Source organism: Myxocyprinus asiaticus, chromosome 9, assembly GCF_019703515.2.
Source record: "Myxocyprinus asiaticus isolate MX2 ecotype Aquarium Trade chromosome 9, UBuf_Myxa_2, whole genome shotgun sequence".
In the NCBI taxonomy this organism is placed as follows: Eukaryota; Metazoa; Chordata; class Actinopteri; order Cypriniformes; family Catostomidae; genus Myxocyprinus; species Myxocyprinus asiaticus.
Genome location: NC_059352.1, coordinates 3208159 through 3227893, shown reverse-complemented (window position 1 = coordinate 3227893; position 19735 = coordinate 3208159).

The window sequence follows — 19735 nt, the reverse complement described above, 5'->3', positions numbered from 1 at the left end:
CTTAATGTGACTGTTACACATGATTCCAGATTGTTTTTTACCTGGCAAAGTTTCAGCGCTTGATAAACGGTGAGCCAGTGTTTTTTCCCCCCCCTTTTGCTCAGGTGTAGACAATAATTACACAAGTTAAATGCTGAATCATTTAAAATCAAAGCATCCCAAAGAAGTCCTATAAACCGTAGTGTTCACTGCCTCATGGAAAATGAACCTGCCCAGGTAGAATTACACATTTTCCATTTAGTAAGAATAGGCCTACAATTATGCAGGCAGTGACAGAGATTATTTTTGTTCAACTTTAATGTGATTTTATCATTTGAAGATCTATGTATTGTGATATTTAGACTCATAGCTCACTGTGCACTTTATACCCTACTAATCTGTGATTGTGTTTGATGCATCCATGACAATAAACGTTCTTTATTCCCAAGTCCCAACTCCTGACAAATAACAGAATAACCGTTCGTGAACTCTCTCGGTTAACCAAATATTACAAATGGTTACCGTGAACATACAGGTGCATCTCAATAAATTAGAATGTCGTGGAAAAGTTCATTTATTTCAGTAATTCAACTCAAATTGTGAAACTCGTGTATTAAATAAATTCAATGCACACAGACTGAAGTAGTTTAAGTCTTTGGTTCTTTTAATTGTGATGATTTTGGCTCACATTTAACAAAAACCCACCAATTCACTATCTCAAAAAATTAGAATATGGTGACATGCCATTCAGCTAATCAACTCAAAACACCTGCAAAGGTTTCCTGAGCCTTCAAAATGGTCTCTCAGTTTGGTTCACTAGGCTACACAATCATAGGGAAGACTGCTGATCTGACAGTTGTCCAGAAGACAATCATTGACACCCTTCACAAGGAGGGTAAGCCACAAACATTCATTGCCAAAGAAGCTGGCTGTTCACAGAGTGCTGTATCCAAGCATGTTAACAGAAAGTTGAGTGGAAGGAAAAAGTGTGGAAGAAAAAGATGCACAACCAACCAAGAGAACCGCAGCCTTATGATTGTCAAGCAAAATCGATTCAAGAATTTGGGTGAACTTCACAAGGAATGGACTGAGGCTGGGGTCAAGGCATCAAGAGCCACCACACACAGACATGTCAAGGAATTTGGCTACAGTTGTCGTATTCCTCTTGTTAAGCCACTCCTGAACCACAGACAACGTCAGAGGCATCTTACCTGGGCTAAGGAGAAGAAGAACTGGACTGTTGCCCAGTGGTCCAAAGTCCTCTTTTCAGATGAGAGCAAGTTCTGTATTTCATTTGGAAACCAAGGTCCTAGAGTCTGTAGGAAGGGTGAAGAAGCTCATAGCCCAAGTTGCTTGAAGTCCAGTGTTAAGTTTCCACAGTCTGTGATGATTTGGGGTGCAATGTCATCTGCTGGTGTTGGTCCATTGTGTTTTTTGAAAACCAAAGTCACTGCACCCGTTTACCAAGAAATTTTGGAGCACTTCGTGCTTCCTTCTGCTGACCAGCTTTTTAAAGATGCTGATTTCATTTTCCAGCAGGATTTGGCACCTGCCCACACTGTCAAAAGCACCAAAAGTTGGTTAAATGACCATGGTGTTGGTGTGCTTGACTGGCCAGCAAACTCACCAGACCTGAACCCCATAGAGAATCTATGGGGTATTGTCAAGAGGAAAATGAGAAACAAGAGACCAAAAAATGCAGATGAGCTGAAGGCCACTGTCAAAGAAACCTGGGCTTCCATACCACCTCAGCAGTGCCACAAACTGATCACCTCCATGCCACGCCGAATTGAGGCAGTAATTAAAGCAAAAGGAGCCCCTACCAAGTATTGAGTACATATACAGTAAATGAACATACTTTCCAGAAGGCCAACAATTCACTAAAAATGTTTTTTTTTATTGGTCTTATGATGTATTCTAATTTTTTGAGATTGGTGAATTGGTGGGTTTTTGTTAAATGTGAGCCAAAATCATCACAATTAAAAGAACCGAAGACTTAAACTACTTCAGTCTGTGTGCATTGAATTTATTTAATACACGAGTTTCACAATTTGAGTTGAATTACTGAAATAAATGAACTTTTCCACGACATTCTAATTTATTGAGATGCACCTGTATTTAGGGTATTAAGGCATCTTTCGCTTTATCATTAAACATTAAATGCATGCAGGACTTAAACATTTTAAAGTCCTCTATACTGTTGCACAAATTCTGTCGCTTATATTTAAACCATCAGCTTTGTTCACAGCCAGGGTAAACTGGACATTATCTTTGCATTTGGAAGCATTTTGTAAATCAGACACTGTTCTCTGCAGTCCTTTAAATAAACACGCTGCACATGTGAGACGCAGATTCCCTGAGCGAGCACTCGAGTCGTCCAGCACGCATTCGGCCGAACAAATGGTATTTCACATAAGGCTGACATTTATGTGAATTTATAATAGATATATGAAAATAAATAAATAACTGATTTAAAGCTCAGGGCCCTTTGGGTTTAGAGGCCTCTGGGCAACACCCAATTGGCCCCATTGTTAATCTGTCCCTGGGTGCACTGTAAAACAGATTTTTTTTTTCTTTCTTTTTTTTTTTTTTAAAGAAAAGGAATTTATTATTATTATTATAATTTTTTGGGGTTATCAACTTTATGTCACAAATTCTGTCAACTGAGATAACTTGTATTGAACCCGGATTATTCCTTTAAGCATATTCTGTGTGAGAACTTGAATATAAATGCACAAGTTTTGTTCAGGTCTCCAGTGCATACTGTCATAAAAGCAAAGGTAGGACATACCAAATACCAAGCAATGTTCGCATTCATACACATTTCTCAGTGAAACTTTTCATTCAAACTGGTATGCTGATAATATTATTTGCAATGGAAATGTTTGCAGTAGATCAGAAAAATGCCAAATTGAAGCAGTTTTCACTGGTGGCCCAGTGTTAACACATCTCATCTCTGCTGCGACTCCAAAAACACCCAATATAATTTACATTCTCTGTTTCCTATTTTTTATTTATATATTCCAATTCAAGTATTATGTGGTCAAATAGAAATCATAGATGACATGATCCGTTCTAACAGTGTTATGTAATTGGAAATCATGTCTTTCAGAGTTCACATGATTAGCAGGCTTCTGTTTGCTTCAAAGCCATCTTCTTGCAGCTGTGTTGACACTTGATGAATTTACGACTCAAGAGCCCGAGGGGACGTGTCAGATCACTGGGAATAGCTTGCGTGCCTTTTATTGCACTAGAAATAAAAAAACTAAGAATCTACACAAGGATAGGCACACATTTTGCAGTGGAAAGCAAATGTGTATGCCAAAATATATCTGCCGATACTTCACACATTAAAAAAGATATTATAAAAACTGATTTTATAGCTATTTAAATATAAATGTTAGCAAAGCACATTTATTTAAAGCGATAGAAATGTCATTTCCGTCATGTTGTTTCAAACCCGAATGACTTTCTTTCTTCTGTGCAACAAAAAAAGGTCACCTTTCAACATCATTGTAAGGAATAAATATATTGTAAGGAAATTAAGTGGTGACTGAGGATAACAGTGTTGCTAACATCTCATAAAATACAGGTAGTATGGTCACTCATATAGGGAACAACATGAAGGTGAGTAAATTATGTCAGAATTTTAATTTTGGGGAACTCTCCTTTAAATATTTTGAATTTTTTATTTTATTTATACTGGCATAGCTCATTTGCATCACAGTGAACACGCTATAAAGTTCTCACCAAATTTGACACGAGATCATTTGAATTACCCGTCATGATGCTGAATATGTAAAGTATGAATATGACAGCCTCACTCATTTGAATTAAAAATATTAAATAAAGGAAAAGGTGCCAGACAGCAAAAAGTGGATGAGTAATCTGTCTGTTCTGCTACATTATTATGAGTTCTGTTACAGTCAAGTTGTAATACAAGGCTGTATATTGGAACAAGGAGAAGAATAACTTGTATACCCATTCTATAGAATTACAACAAGTCCAAAGAAAAAACATGGAAGAGGAAATGTTAGGACATGTAAAGATTCCCCTTCAGATGAGCACTGTAAACATCAAAACCGTGCTGAAGCTCATCTGTCAAAGAGATTTTGCATACATACAGGTATACTGTATGTTGTCTGTTATTGAGCTTGCCTTCTGGGTTCAGGAGAACAGGGCATGAAAATCGTTTGCACCACGTCATGTCTTCTTGGTTATATTTATTCTGCTGCTAAACACGTTCTCTTTCTCTGTGTACCTGTTGTTTAAACACATAGATTTAACATAGATTTTTCATTTATTAATTCAGCAGGCGCTTTTATCCAAAGCGACTTACAAAAGAGGAATACATCAAAAGTGATTCATCATAAGGAGGCAATTACACGAGAAGTGATGCAATACAAAGTTTCAAATTACTCAGATAAGTACAAGTAGAGAAGAAGGTGAGAGACAGTGGTGGAAATAGTTAGGTAGGACTCCAATCTGACTCTTACTCAGAAAACTGTTCTTAGAAACACTGGGCGTTATTGATGGTACAACAGAAAGTCTTCCCCAGATTACTGTTCACACATGTGGCACTGTTGTTATTGGGGTTGAATGAAAGGGTGTATCAAGCCCATATTCCAGGTATCAGGAAAGTAGTCAGCTTGCAGAACCAGATTGAACAGTTTTAGTAAAGCCTCCTGCATTACTGTAGGAATGTGCTTCATTGTTCCTTGTTGTCTGAACTACATGCCTTTCTGGGTTTCAGTTTATTAAGTGCATCTGTCAGTTCTTCAGGGCTAATCTGATCATTTCTGATCGTAATCTATATAATCTATCTAATTAAAGTTTTTTTTTTGATTGCGAAATCCAATTGACTCATCTTATTTTGCATGTTTTTTCTAATCAGGTGTGAGATTTTTCTGGAAAACTACTGTAACATGGGAGTTAAAGTGGGAAAGGAGGAGGCTGAACAGTAATATTTAATGTAAAATTAAAACATAAAAACAAAACACAAACGCACACATGGCAGCTGCGTGTGGCTCTTTCTCTCTCTCTCTCGAACTACCGCATCTGGCTCGTCTTTATCCCATTCCTTGGCTGATTAGCTCGATTGGGCATGCGCACTCAAGGCCCGGCCCCACCCTCCTCCTCGTCACATTCCTCCCTCCTTTGCCTCAGGCCGGGGAACCCCCAGCATGATGTACATTTCCCCCCTCCTTTCCGAGGGGGGGGTGATGTTGCTCTTCCGGCCGCGCCTGACGGCAGGCTTTCCCCACCTTCCTTGAGACCTGGGAGGGAGACAAGGGGAGGGAAACGGGGAGAGGGAAAGAGCGAGGTGGAGATACAGTGAGAGAGAGAGGTGAGAGAGAGAGAGAAAAAAAATTGCTCGCTAGTTCCCAGACACGCCGTCGCCTGGTCCTCGACCACTCCTCCACCCTCCAGCGGATGACAGCCGCTCCTCCCCGGGCGGACAGCAGCGAGTCCTCCGACCCCTGGCATCAGCTCCACTGCTCCAGGTGGCCGGCAGCGAGCCCCCTCATCCCCTTGCAGACGGCGGCTGTTCCTCCGACCCCTCCACTTTCTGGTGGCCGGTAGAGAGCCCCTCCACCCCTGGCAGCGGCTCCACCGCTCCATGCGGCTGGCAGTGACTCCTCTCTCCTGGCTGCTCCTTTGGGCAGTTGGCAGTGGCGAGGACTCCACAACAGCGCATCCCTCCTCCTTCCCGGGTTTTGGCACCAGTGTAACAGGGGAGTTAAAATGGGAAAGGAGGAGGCGGGAACCGACTGAACAGTCAAAGTAATATTTAATGTAAAATTAAAACATGAAGACATAACACAGACGCACACTCGGCAGCTGCGTGTGGCTCTCTCTCTCTCTCGAACTGCCGCATCCGGCTCGTCTTTGTTCCTCTCCTCAGCTGATTAGCCCGATTGGGGGCCGGGCCGTGAGTGCGCACTCATGGCCCAGCCCCACCCTCCTCCTCATCACACCTACCTACCTACATAGAGTGTCAAGAAAAAGACACACTCAGATTATTGTATTGTTCTTGTACATATTGAATACATCATTCAGACATTCACAGTGTAGGTTGGAAAAAGTATGTGAACCCCAAGGCTAATGGCATCAACAAATGCTAATTAGAGTCAGGAGTTGGAAAACCTGGCATCTAATTAATGAAACGAGATTGGAGGTGTGGGTTAGAGCTAATTTAACTTTTAAAAAGCACATCCATCCATCCATCCATCCATCATCAGTAAAACTATCTATCTATCTATCTATCTATCTATCTATCTGTCTGTCTGTCTATAAAATTATCCATCCATCCATCCATCCATCCATAAAACTATCTATCTATCTATCTATCTATCTATCTATCTATCTATCTATCTATCTATCTATCTATCTCTGTCCGTCCATCCAACCAACTGCAGCTGTGCAAGTTTTGTTTGCTCACACAAATCAAATACTTTCTGAAGAAAGTCTAGTCTAGTCTAAAACATCAATTCTGCAGCAGCATTTTATAACCTTTAGACCTTTGAAGAATTGTGTTAGCTGTGGACCTTTAAGCCTGCCACTCTTCAAGCCTGACTTAATTAAACTTCAGTGAGTTCTTGAGCAGAGATGCTGCCAGTTGTGGCAGATAATATTTGCTTGAATATCTCGGTTCCTGGCTCACGCTAAGCTGATTCTAAGTGTCACTCATAAACGATTCTCTAAAGTACTGCTTAGGGAGCTGCTCCAACAAGTTATCAGAGGTTATAAGTGTTTTTGTGTGTGTGTGTGTGTGTGTGTGTGTGTGTGTGTATGCATGTCATCATGTGTGTCAACAGTGTCATATTGTGCTTTGAGTCTCATTTAAACAAACTCCACACGCTCCACCTAACAGCAATGGGAAGTATTAAAAGTATAAATTGTGACTAGTAAACCCCCTAAAGTGTTGATGTCATTGTTTTGCTGTGAGCTGGGCCGTATTAATTCACAGGCTTACCCCAGGGCCTGCGGCTGCAGGGGGGTCCCGAAATCCCAGGAGAATATGGTGGCGGATGCCGCGACAGGGCCCCCCAGTCTATGTTCGCAGGAGGATGTATATGTAAACGCATTCAGCGGGAGACGCTGATGTAAATACAGAGACTGTGTGCAATAGCTAAACCCGTCCACGTAGTGCATGGTCATAGAGTGACAATGTTCCACCTGGACCCCCCTTCTTGTCAAAATTCATTTATTTCCATTTTAGGAAGAAAACAAAACAAAATGTAGCAATATAATGCTTCATTAACATTTTCCAAACAAAGCCTTCCACAGTATAAGCATAGAAATGCATACAAATATCACCAATTTAAATAATATTAAACATTCCCTAAGTGGGAGTTTGACTAATTGAAAGAACTAGTCCCCACATAGGTTACATATTCATAGCAATGGGCATTAAATCCCTTAAACTCTCATCCTCCACAGTATTAATCTGCTGGTAGATTGTGGCTATCCGCTTTGTTACAGCAATCGTGAAGCTGCGTTTATGATTCGTGTCAGAGTGGCAACACCAGCGTCGAGCACCGCTTTGAACTCACCATGCGCTTTCCAAAGACTGAAAAATACTTGATTTCTGTCACAAGTCATATCTGGGCTTGTTTTGTACATCAAATAGTGTTAAGAGCTCCTTCTCCATCATTTTATCACTGACAGGGAAGCGCTGCCAGAGATCCTTTTATTTACTGAGATAACCTCCGTGGCTCTATCATAAGAGAGCGTAACAGTCAACTAGCGTTTTATGACAGTACCGCCCATAGAATGTCTATAGGACTGCCGTGTTATGCTGTTTTATGCTAAGCTTGTAGGCTTTTCTTGGTAGAAGGGCTCTGGTGCTGTGACCTGTGTGACTCTGGGCGGACACTTTACAAAGTTTCTGCCCTTCACACCAGTGTTTATGCTGTTAATCGTGATTAAGAAAAATTAACGCGTTAGATGTTTTAAATTAATTGCATGCGTTAACTGGTTAATTCTGACAGCTCTGATATATATACTGATATATATACAGTATCTATCTATCTATCTATCTATCTATATATATATATATATATATATATATATATATATATATATATATATATATATATATATATATTCAGGGTCCATTAAATTATCAATAAAAAATACAGTTTATACAGACCAATACTTCGCCTCTACTATTATGAACATCTTTTCAATTTCTGAATTAAAATTATTTTTTTTTAAAATGTTGTAGGGTTTAAATTAAAAACTGTGTAGATTTAGTCCTGAGATTGAAAACAAGGCAAACATTTTTTTTAGTTGATATAATATTATATTATTAATTCTTAAAAATTATTGAAGCTAATCTTATTAATCTTTCAAATGCTATTAGTGTATTAATATTATTATTGTTCGCTATATTAATAGTGTCTACCAAGTCACAGTCAGGGTGGTTTAACCAACTAGGAACCCATTTTATTTTGTCATGTGACAAGACAAGCATAAAACTCATATAATGTCGCAGAGAATAACCCATATCGACCTTTATGATTTTGTGTCAACATAACGTAAGTCTAACGTAAGATAATTTGACCTGAAATGTTATTGTAACAAAATTCAAAATGTGGAGCGTTTTGTTGCAGTTATAAGTACAGGCACACTGCGATGTTAGTTATACAATGCAAACAGTCATTTGGGATAACTGAGAGACAAAATCTCATTTGTTACCTCAAGGTGATAATTTTCCATGCTTGATATTACACAACCTATAAATACTGTATAAGAGTTCTCTGGCTGCATCATTGTTGATATATGATATAAATTCCTCTTTCTCATCCTCTGCATATGGCACAAACTCTGTGTGGTCTTTTTTTGCAGCGGAACCACAGAAAGCAACTTATAATTACCCTGTTTGAGCACATCCAGGCCTTACCATAGTAAAACTCCATAGCGGGAGGGCTTTGAGAGAGTTTTTTGAAGTGCACTGCATTTACAAAAAACATTTTTGCACAAAGGTGCATGGCCTGGAACATGCATACTGTCTCGATGAATCATAGGTCGGCTTTGTATACAAGAAACTGTCATGCTTTTGAAAGCAAAACTATGACTTGCTAGCTTATTATATTAAGGTTAAGACTGGGTACCATGCTTTCATACTGTATAAAAAAACTTCAGTTCTCTGTAGTTGAATAATCATCTGTTCAGTCTTTAAACAAAGAAAAAAATCATCTTAAGTCACAGTGCTTTTTATTGGAATGCATGACAATGCTACAGATAAATAAAACTTTTATTTTTGCAGGAATAATCAGCAAAGATGATAATTACTTCCACATTTGTTACCTAAAATCTGGAAAGATATCAGGAGAGCAAAATCACAAACGAGAGCTCTTTAATATTGCAATTGTGTCTCCTAGACCGCAATAAAAAAGAACTAAATAGGAGAGCAATTGGGGACTTTTGCTTAAGTCTTCTACTTATCAGATGTTTCTCTTGAAAAAAAGACCATCAGGGTTTTAAAAAAAATGTTATATATATATATATATATATATATATATATATATATATATATATATATATATATATATATATATATATATATGTTTTATTGATAGAAGGATACACTGAACTGACCTTATACAGGGCTAGTTGTGGGCACTCCTGGCAGAAACAATTAAAAATAATAATAATTATGTAATAAATTAATAACCACATGCTTGATCTAAACAAAATATTTCATTTTAAAGCTCAGAATCTGGACTTTAAGTTGCACATAGCTGATCCTACTAATTCTTAAATAATGCTTTTTAATTTGTTGACAATTTAGAACTGTTTTGTTCTCAATTTGCAAACAGTTGGTAAAAACATAAAAAAAGATGAGATAGCCATGTGTTATTTATCGTTATAAAGGTCTCAATTAGTAAAATGCAATGAGCACATTTGTTTCACTCAGAGGCCAAACTGCAGTGTGTATTAGTGTATGAAATCCCACTGACACACATAAATATAATAAACAGGAATGTCTTTTTGTCATGTTTTTCCTTAACGATGACAGATTATTACTTACAGCAGATTATCCTGATTCAAACGAGCCCAAACACAATATAATATGATGAGTAGATCTTTAAGTATTCCCCAAAGAGTGTGTACATGGAAAAATGAATCACAAAAGGATGCTAAATTTACACATTTTGTGTGTGTGTGTGTGTGTGTGTGGGAACACAATAAGTGTAACAAAGTGAAATAAAACCAATAAAATGTAAAGAAAATGGTCCATTTTTTTTTCTTTTTTTGAGTGTGTTTTCAGATACCATATGTAAACAAAGTCACAGAATTTAATTCTAATTGGATCAAGTAAAAATACAATTTGTAAAAAAAATATATATATATATATATATATATATATATATTTTTTAAATCGTCTGGGTCAAATGACTGGAACACAACATAAGGGTTAATTTTATGGCCACATATGAAAATTAATGTACAGTATATATATGTCTACGGGGCCACGATCCCGCCATGTATTAAACAAATAAAGGAAATAAATAAAGGTAATTTTTATTTCACAATTCTGTTATTTATTTCTCGCAATCATAAGATATAAACTTGGAATTTAGTTTATATCATGCAATTGTGACTTTATTTCTTTATTTATAAGTCAGAATGACCTCTTTTATTTTTTTATTCTGCAGCAGGATCCAGCTTCCATATATATATATATATATATATATATATATATATATATATATATATATATATATGTCTGTATGGGAAGGGTAGAGTTTAGTAATAGATACATGTCATACTCAAGTACAGCAGCGTTAATACTACACTTGGTCTTTCTAAATAGCGCTAATGTGTGAAAATGCCTTTCGAGGGAGCTTGCAAATACCCCCCCCCCCCGCTACTCTTTCCCCTAGTCTTCTCCTCTTCCTCATGTTTGTATGAAAATGTGCCTTATGTGTTTCTAATATATCAACTTGACTAATCATCCCTTTCCAGTTTGATTCATGACTCGCCTGACAGGTCAAATTGCCGGTGTGGATCCCTGGCATGGAATGAGACGAAATTTAGTTGCCTTTGCCCGAGGCGATGATAGGGGGGTAGGAAGAGTGGAGCGAAGTGGAGCAACCCACTGTGGTGCTTTCTATCTTTTCTGATTTATGTCTTCTCTGATGTGCAAAAAAACAAATGAAGCCATGTAATAAGTGCTGATTCGTTCTCTCCATACAGTATATAAACTGGTTGTTAAGCTTCAAAGTGTATATTAAGTGTTGCATGTCTTCCTTTCCCAGGTTTTTTTTTTTTTTTTTTTTTGCAAAGCCTTTGATGTGCAAATCTATCTTCATGACTTCATAAGTTATGCCATGAGAAAATGAGAAAGACATATATACAGTAAAGTACAATAAAGCGTATGAACTTACACTGCCTTGTTCTTTTATTATGAAAATTAGGTTTGACAGTATAGGAAGTAAAAAGCCTTTGCTTACCATATCCTGGTCATGTGTGACAACAGAAACCTCGGAAACAGATGGAAAATCGACTTAAAGGAATAGTTCACCCAAAAATGAAAATTCTTTCCTCATTTATTCACCCTCATGCCATCCCAGATGTATATGACTTTCTTTATTTGGAAGAACACAAATGAAGATTTTCATAAGAATATCTGAGCTCTGTAGGTCCATAAAATGCAAGTCAACAGGGTCTAAAACTTTGAAGCTAAAAAAAAAAAAGCACAATAAAGGCAGCATAAAAGTAATCCGGTGGTTAAAGCCATGTCTTCAGAAGTGATATGATAGGTGTGGGTGAGAAACAGATCAGTATTTAAGTACTTTTTTTACTATAAATTCTCCTCCCTGCCTAGTAGGTGGAGATATGCACGAAGAATGTGAATCGCCAAAAACAAAAGAAGAAGAGTGCTTAGGAGGTTTATAGTAAAAAAGGACTTACATATTGATCTGTTTCTTACACATACACCTATCACATCACTTCTGAAGACATGGATCTAACCACTGGAATCATATGGATTACTTTTTTGTTTCCTTTAAATGCTTTTTTGTGCTTCAAAATTTTGGACCCTGTTCACTTGTATTGTATGGACCTACAGAGCTAAGATATTCTTCTAAAAATCTTCATTTGTGTTCAGCAGAAGAAAGAAAGTCATACTCATCCTCATGTAATGTATAGTACATTCACAGTATTCACAGTATTCACAGACAAGTCAAACCTTCAACCCTTGGCAGCAAGAAGCAGCTAGCTTAGTAATGCTAATGTAGCTAGCTTGACACCGCTGCAGCAACCACAACAACAAAACATTATTTGTTATTAAAGCATATATTTTAGTGTATTAGTAGTTTCATGTTCTAGGCTCTCATGATGGCCATTTCAAAAGTGTCATGCATATACTGTAAGTAGACATGGGAATTTTTTGAGTGAAATGATATGTAATTTAGCTGTGCTAAAAGCTTTAAGATGTGGCAAGGACTTTGGTCGGATCTCTTCCCGAAACGAAGTAACATACAAATTAACTTGTTAAAGTCTTTGAGTTCTTACACCCTTCGCCGCATTCACAGCAACACATGTGGCCAGAGAAATTTAGCATTTACTTGGCTAACCCGAAACCTCCCCTGTATCTCCACTTACACAGACCGTTTTCTATTTCCACTCTGCTCTGATGTAAAACGCCGTCTTAACGGTAGGGTTTCACAGTTCATTGACTCGACAGCTTGTTTACGCGCAATAAATTGATGTGAAAATTGGTGTTGAGGCAGCCGGCACATTTGAAAGTCATTAGACGGGATACTGATGATGGGGCAGCTTTATAACCTCATAAGACCTAGCTGACTCAAGTTTTCAATTATCCCAGGGTGTATAAATCAACTTTAACTTAGTTTGGTAAAAAAATGAGCACTTGCGGTAAACGTTGTAGGCCAAGTGAGGTCAGTCGGCTGAACCTGTAGGAGGAAAGAAAAACCACAAATGAGATCTTTTTAAAATTTCAATTGGTTCTCCTAGACAGCAATGATTTTAACAGGAGATTTAGGCTGAAGATCCCAGTAATCGTACATGTGTCTCCTCTAGTTTCATTCCCATTCATGTATCTGGCAGACACATTTGTCCAAGGTAACTTTACAGTTTCATATTTTATATTATATTTGATATATAACTAGTTAACCAGAAGAGATAACAAACTTTGCCCTAAATTATGCTCAGATGAGAGATGCGAGTTTGGTAAACAAATTGTTCTTCTGAGTTGGACTAGATTCGACTCCAAAAACATTTCATTAAAAAACTGAACATCACTACTCTTCTTGTGAACACGCCTTGAAAGCTGAGAGTGAAGTAAACAATGTAAAGGAATATTATTATATTATTATAACTCTCATTATTCACTTACCCTTCTTCCATCCCAGATGTGTCTTTCTTCAGCAGAACACAAATTAAGATTTGTAGAAGAAGATAGAGCTCTGTCAGGTCCTTATAATGGAAGTACACGGGTGCCAGCACTTTGACAGTCCAAAAGTCACATTTAAGCAGCATAAAAGTAATCCACACGACTCCAGTTGAACAATGAATGTCTTGTAATGCAAATCGATATGTTTGTGTAAAAAATTAAAACGTTATTCATTTTTAAAAAGCACGTCCTGCCAGCAGCTGACACGAAGTGTAACGTTGGCGCATCGGCGAGTTCACGCAAGAATTCGGAAGTGGCGCTTATTTTCAACAGAAGAACGAACGTAACACGAGAGTTCGGCCATTTCAAACCGCATCAGAGCCCTGGGTGGAAGCGCAGATTTAAAGTTAAACTTTTTAATTATCGACTTGTTTCTTACATAAACCTATCAATTAGTTTCAGAAGACATTCATTGACCATCTGGAGTAGTGTGGATTACTTTTAAGCTGCCTAAATGTGACTTTTGGACTGTCAAAGTGCTGGCACCCATGTACATCCATTATAAGGTCCTGACAGAGCTCTATCTTCTTCTAAAAATCTTCATTTGTGTTCTACTGAAGAAAGACTGAAGAAGTCATATGTAATGGTAGCCAGCTGGTATTAGCTGTGCAGTGTGTAAACCTCACTCCTCTGGCCTCAAGAGGTGCACTAGTGACTGATACTAGAGGCTGTAGCCTTTAGCATCCTCATTAGCGTGCCCACCTCCCATGCTGGCAACGCTGATTTGAATCCCACTCGGAGCGGGTCAAGCAGGACCGGTTACAGTGGTGCTATGACCCAGATTGTAGTGAGGTTTAGGTGGGTGAGTGTAACGGTAACCAGATGGTAGGTAGCTGTGCAGTGTGTAAACCTCACTCCCCTGGCCTCAAGAGGCTCACTATCAAATGACATTAGAGGCTGTAGCCTTTAGCCTCCTCATTAGCATGACCGCCTCCCATGCCAGAGACCCCAGTTTGAATCCCACTCAGAGTGGGTCAAGTAGGACCGATTATACATATACCTGTGGGATGGCATCAGGGTAAGTGAATAATGAGAGAATTTTCATTTTTGGATTAACTATTCCTTTAATGCTGAGTTATACACTTACTTTTTAGGGTGTTAACTAGTATCGATATATCACAGAGGCCGATAAATCAATACATTTTCCTGTTTGGCCAATTTGTTTCTTGAGGACGCGAGGGTGCCGAGAACCGGTTGTTTGCATGTGAAGCATCTGAGACATGTAAACAACCAATCACAGTCCTTTTTTGTTATTTGCCATGGTGCTACTTCAATAATAGACCCGTGTGCAACACAGACTCATTTAAATGGTCCGCATATCAAAGCCGTGACAGACACGTATGAGCTCATAATTCTTGCGTGTTTTACTCTCCCTCCTCAACAGTTCCCTGTAACTTTTAACTTTCTTGTCTAATGATATCATAGTCCTACCATGCCTGCAAATATGCGGATGTCTAATTTAAACAGATGTAGTTCACGAACCTCACGACAATCCAGCCTTTTCTTACCATCAAGCGCTCATCTAATAATATCTTCCTTTGAAGCACATATTCAATCTGTCATGGCTCGGTCACCTTGTCAGGTTGAGGTTATACCTGACTGGATTGTGGCAGTATCGGCCTGCCTTTGTGTTTTGTGTTTGTGCTTTGTGTGGGCGCACGGGTCCGGCGGTGGTTATCGCAGTGTGCGAGTGCGCCCTCCAGTGTTGTCACGGTCATGGCAACTTGCCAGGTTGTGTTACGCCTGTGGAGGACTGTGGCATCATTGTTCCTTGTCTGTTTTGTCAAAGCGTGTTTACGTTTTGTCCTCATGTGTTCAGGTGTCACTGGCATGCTGAATCAGTGTGTTATTGTTTGTGTGTTATTCCTGGTTGCGGTCATTATCTCTCCGCTTCCGACAGCCACGATCGCTGTCTTACGTGTCTGGGCACTGCCCATGCGGAGACATCGTTCGTGGATGAGTCATGTCCTCATTGCGAGAACATGACCATGGCAACGTTGCGGTTGCGGCTTGCTTTCGTAAGCAACCCCAGCGGCTCCCCGCACCGGTCCTTCTACCTACGGGTTTGAGGCTGTGCCGGTTAGCACTGGGGGTGATTTGGGGACATCAATGGGACCACCTCTGCCGGGTATCCCCCCACGGACCTCCCATTCCCCAGCACACTCGTTTGCCCCGATCGGGCTCTCGCACAAAACTGGCGTCTCATCTCATCGCGAGTTTGACTTCTCGTTCGGAGCTCCGGAAGACAATGAGTTATCGAGCAGAGCATTGGAGAGCGGGCTCGTCCAGTCTGACGCAGAGGCTTCAGCTCGGCTTCCTCCTTCGGGAACGGTCGGCCAGCCTCATGCTGACACGGAAATGATGGACGTGTTTTCCCGGGCAGCTGCGAGTGTCGGGCTAGAGTGGAACCCTCCACTCTCCCCTGAACCCTCGCACCTCGACGATCGGTTCTCGGCCACGCCCCGCCCCTGTTCCTTTCTTCCCGGAAGTGCATGAGGAGGTGACAAGATTGTGGGAGGCACCTTTTACTGCCCGGTCCCGGTCTTTCATGCCCATGAGGCTGTGGCACCCAAAACCCTGACAAAAGAATGGTTCCCTTGTCTCCTGGGTCACATATCCGGTGTGCACAGTCGTCGTCACATCCACCATCCCATTTTGGCAGGTATGGTGCTCCAAAGGCGGACCCCCCACCCCTGTGCACCCAGCTGTGGCACAAACATGCCCACACGGGATTGGTTACAGTGGACTACGGAGACGAGATTCCTCCTCCCCCCCCCTCAACCAATCTTATGGTGGGCGGCAGGAGCCAGGTAAGTGCTTCGATGTCCCTGGACTCAGCAAGGCCACGGGGCTTGAGTCCCCTCGACGTGGCACCTCGAGCTCCGCCCCGCCGCGAGGCTCCACCCGCCGGTTCATCCGACAGAGCCCTAGCCTGAGTGATCGTGTCTACCAACGTGGGCGGTAGGCCACTTAAGTCCTCCGTGTCCTGTCCAAGGGCCAGATGTGGAGATTACAGAGGTCTTGTCACGGGTGCTAGATGGTGCCCCTTCCCTGATAAAGAAGGTCCTTCCTTAGGGGAATTCGCCGGGGGGGGGGGGGGGGGGTTCTGTCGCGAGGAGTGTGAGATCCAAGAACCATGTCTAGGTGGGCCAGTAGGGTGCTACTAGGATGACTTGCTCCCCGTCCTCCCTGACCTTGCACAAGGTCTGTGCAAGTAGGCTCACTGGGGGAAACATATACTTGCGTAGTCCAGGGGGCCAGCTGTGTGCCAACTCATCTATACTGAGGGGTGCCTCGGTCAGGGCGTACCAAAGCGGGCAGTGGGAAGATTCCTGGGAAGCAAACAGGTCTACCTGTGCTCGACCGAATCGACTCCAAATCAGCTGGACCACCTGAGGGTGGAGTCTCCACTCATCCCTGAGGGTAACCTGATGCGACAGCTTGTCCGCTGCGGTGTTGAGGTCGCCCGGGATGTGAGTGGCTCGTAGCAACTTGAGGCGCTGCTGACTCCAGAGGAGCAGACGGCGGGCGAGTTGTGACAGGCAATGGGACTCGGTAAGACCATGTGATGTATTTCCACTTGAAGTAACCCCCCCTTCTCTGAGCAGGGTGTGGTCTCCACGGTGTCTTCCCCTTGGGAGTGACCCCCCCCCCCACCTCCCCTGACGTGGACACTTGCGGATTCCAGTCCGTTAACAAAATTCCACTCTTTTTGGGGAGAAAAAAGAGGGAAAAGAGGCCTCGGCTGGGCTAGCCTGTCCCTATTTGTTGAGCAGTCGACTTGTTCCTGAAGGACCGTTCGACGTTCATAGCAGCGTTGGGGGAGGTTACGTGACAGCCTGATGCGCTGGCTACGAGGCACACAAATGTCTGCCCGTCTCGCACGGCTAGTTCATGTAACACAGTTCAGCTAGTTGTGGCGTTTTGTATAGGGACCCCAAGTGTCACTACATCGTCCTGGTTACTTTCGTAACCTCCGTTCCCTGATGGAGGGAACGAGACGTTGTGTCCCTCTTGCCACAGTGCTGAACTACCCACTTAAATGGCCGGGACCTTGTCTCGGCTCCTCAGCACAAAACCTGAATGAGTGGTTGCATACCAGCTCCTTTTATACCCATATGTCCGGGGAAGTGGCATGCAAATTCCACTCGCCAATTCTCATTGGCCTTTTTTAAAAAAAAGCAGAGGTGTTTGGAGCTCCCAAGAGTGATCCCTAGTTTCACTACATCGACACAACGTCTCGTTCCCTCCATCAGGGAACGGAGGTTACAAAAGTAACCAGGACGTTATTTCCTTCTTCCTAATTTATTAACAATTTCTTCATGCGCAAATAAATTACAAAAATTTGATGACTAAAATGAAATCAGAAGAAACTATGTACCATTTAAATTACAATTTTATTTTTTAAAGATTATTTTTTACAAAGATAAAGTTTTGTGTGAAATTGAGTAAATAAAGTGCTAAATAAGGGTTTATTCATTTTTTAGCTATTTTGTTATTTACTATATTAAATTGTGGATTAAATTGTTTATCGGCACTGAATCGGCCTATCGGCCACCCTGCTCTCAGATATCGGCATAGGCATCGGCCATTGAAAAACCCATATCAGTCAACCACTAGTGTTTACACTAATGCTAGTGAAATTAACAATTCATTAGCCCAAGTTCAAATTTATTAGCACAGAAAAGTGTGATCAAAATAGATTTATTGTTATTTTTTAAATTAAAAGTTACTGTTCTTATTATTTTCTACTATTACTACAATTTTGATGTGAACATTTTGAAAATTGATTTTTTTTTTAACTATAAATATTCATAAGATAAATCATGGTGTTGCAACAGCCTTGTAATTTCCATTACTGGGTATTTCCTTATTTCCTGCTATATAACTTGAAAAAAAAAAAAAAAAAATAGATACTTTTTTATTAACATATTTCTAATGTTACACTGAATCTCTCAAACATGCTGAATTCAGTGTTTCTGAGGGCCAAGAGCAATATATATTTTTTTATTTTTACTGATGGCATCAGTTTCTGCCTCCCTCTTTTTTGCACGCAGACTGTAATGCATGACCAGCATGCAGGATAAAAGGAACATTACCGCGACGCTGACGCTGTCCATGACATTCCAGAATAGTTCAGGTGTTCAAGATTTGTCAGACATCAGACTCATTGACACTTATCGCACACATGTGAAAATATTCAAATTTATTGTCGCATGTCATAAAAATCGCAAATGTGAGCAATACTGTCGCACTGTACAGCCCTGACTTAACGACATAAATTTGAGTCTCTTTCTCATCCAAAGATATCATACTACTTTTATAATGCTTTCATGGTGCTTTTACATGCTATTCAACACATGAAAGCAAACATCTTCTCTTGTGTTCCACAGAAGAATGAAAGTCATATGGTTTGGTGCGACATGAGGGTGAGTAAATAATTACAAAATTAACTTTTTTGGTGAACAATCCCTGCAAAACGGCAAATGGCCCATTCAGTACTAATGAACGAGTTTGCATTCACTGTGTACTGTATTGTTTTTTTTTTTTTTCAAGAGAATAGTTATTTTGTCCATGGCCTTTCATGTGGTTTCTTAGGAAAAAAAATGTAATGTTGATGTCTTTAAAATTTGTTTTATGTCCTAAAAGTAAAACAAAAAGCAGTGCACCAGGAAATAATGGATTTTCCGAAGAGGCCCCCAGTGTACCGTACAGTAAAAGACACAGTGCCATTGTTAAATCCTGTATTTCCATCTCACGTTTTTCCAATTACAGTTTGCTCTGAAAGATGTCAGTGTTGTGTACAGAAAACATGTTTTCACTCAGATCTCGTTCTTTGCTGCCCAGAATGGCATTTCACTGGCTTGTGCACACAACGGGCAGAACGCAGCCAGACCTCCGGGGGCTTTCTGTGGTCCATTTTCCCACATTGAGAAACAGAGCTTTGCTGACAAATAACAGGGCCCAGTCGTCCCTTGGGCAAATGGATAGGCCTCATGGTTCGTATCGTCATTTCAGAAGCAATGGAGATCGGTACGGAGACTGGGCGGTAGACTTAGTGGACATCCGTGGGTGAGCCGCAGTACGGGCCGGTCTTCAGAAATCTCAGAGCTGTCTAATTTAGTCACATGACGCTGAGGGTAAATGTCCCAGACAACAATATGTCACTTTAATGTCATTACGGATATTTTATTCACAGCGTTTTCTGGTTAGGGCAGGGACTGTGGATACTGGGAGGGATTTTCCATTTGCTTTTTCTTTTACAATTAATTTCACATGTTCATGTCTTGTTGTGAGGCCGTGTCTTTTAAGTGCAAAGTAGAACAA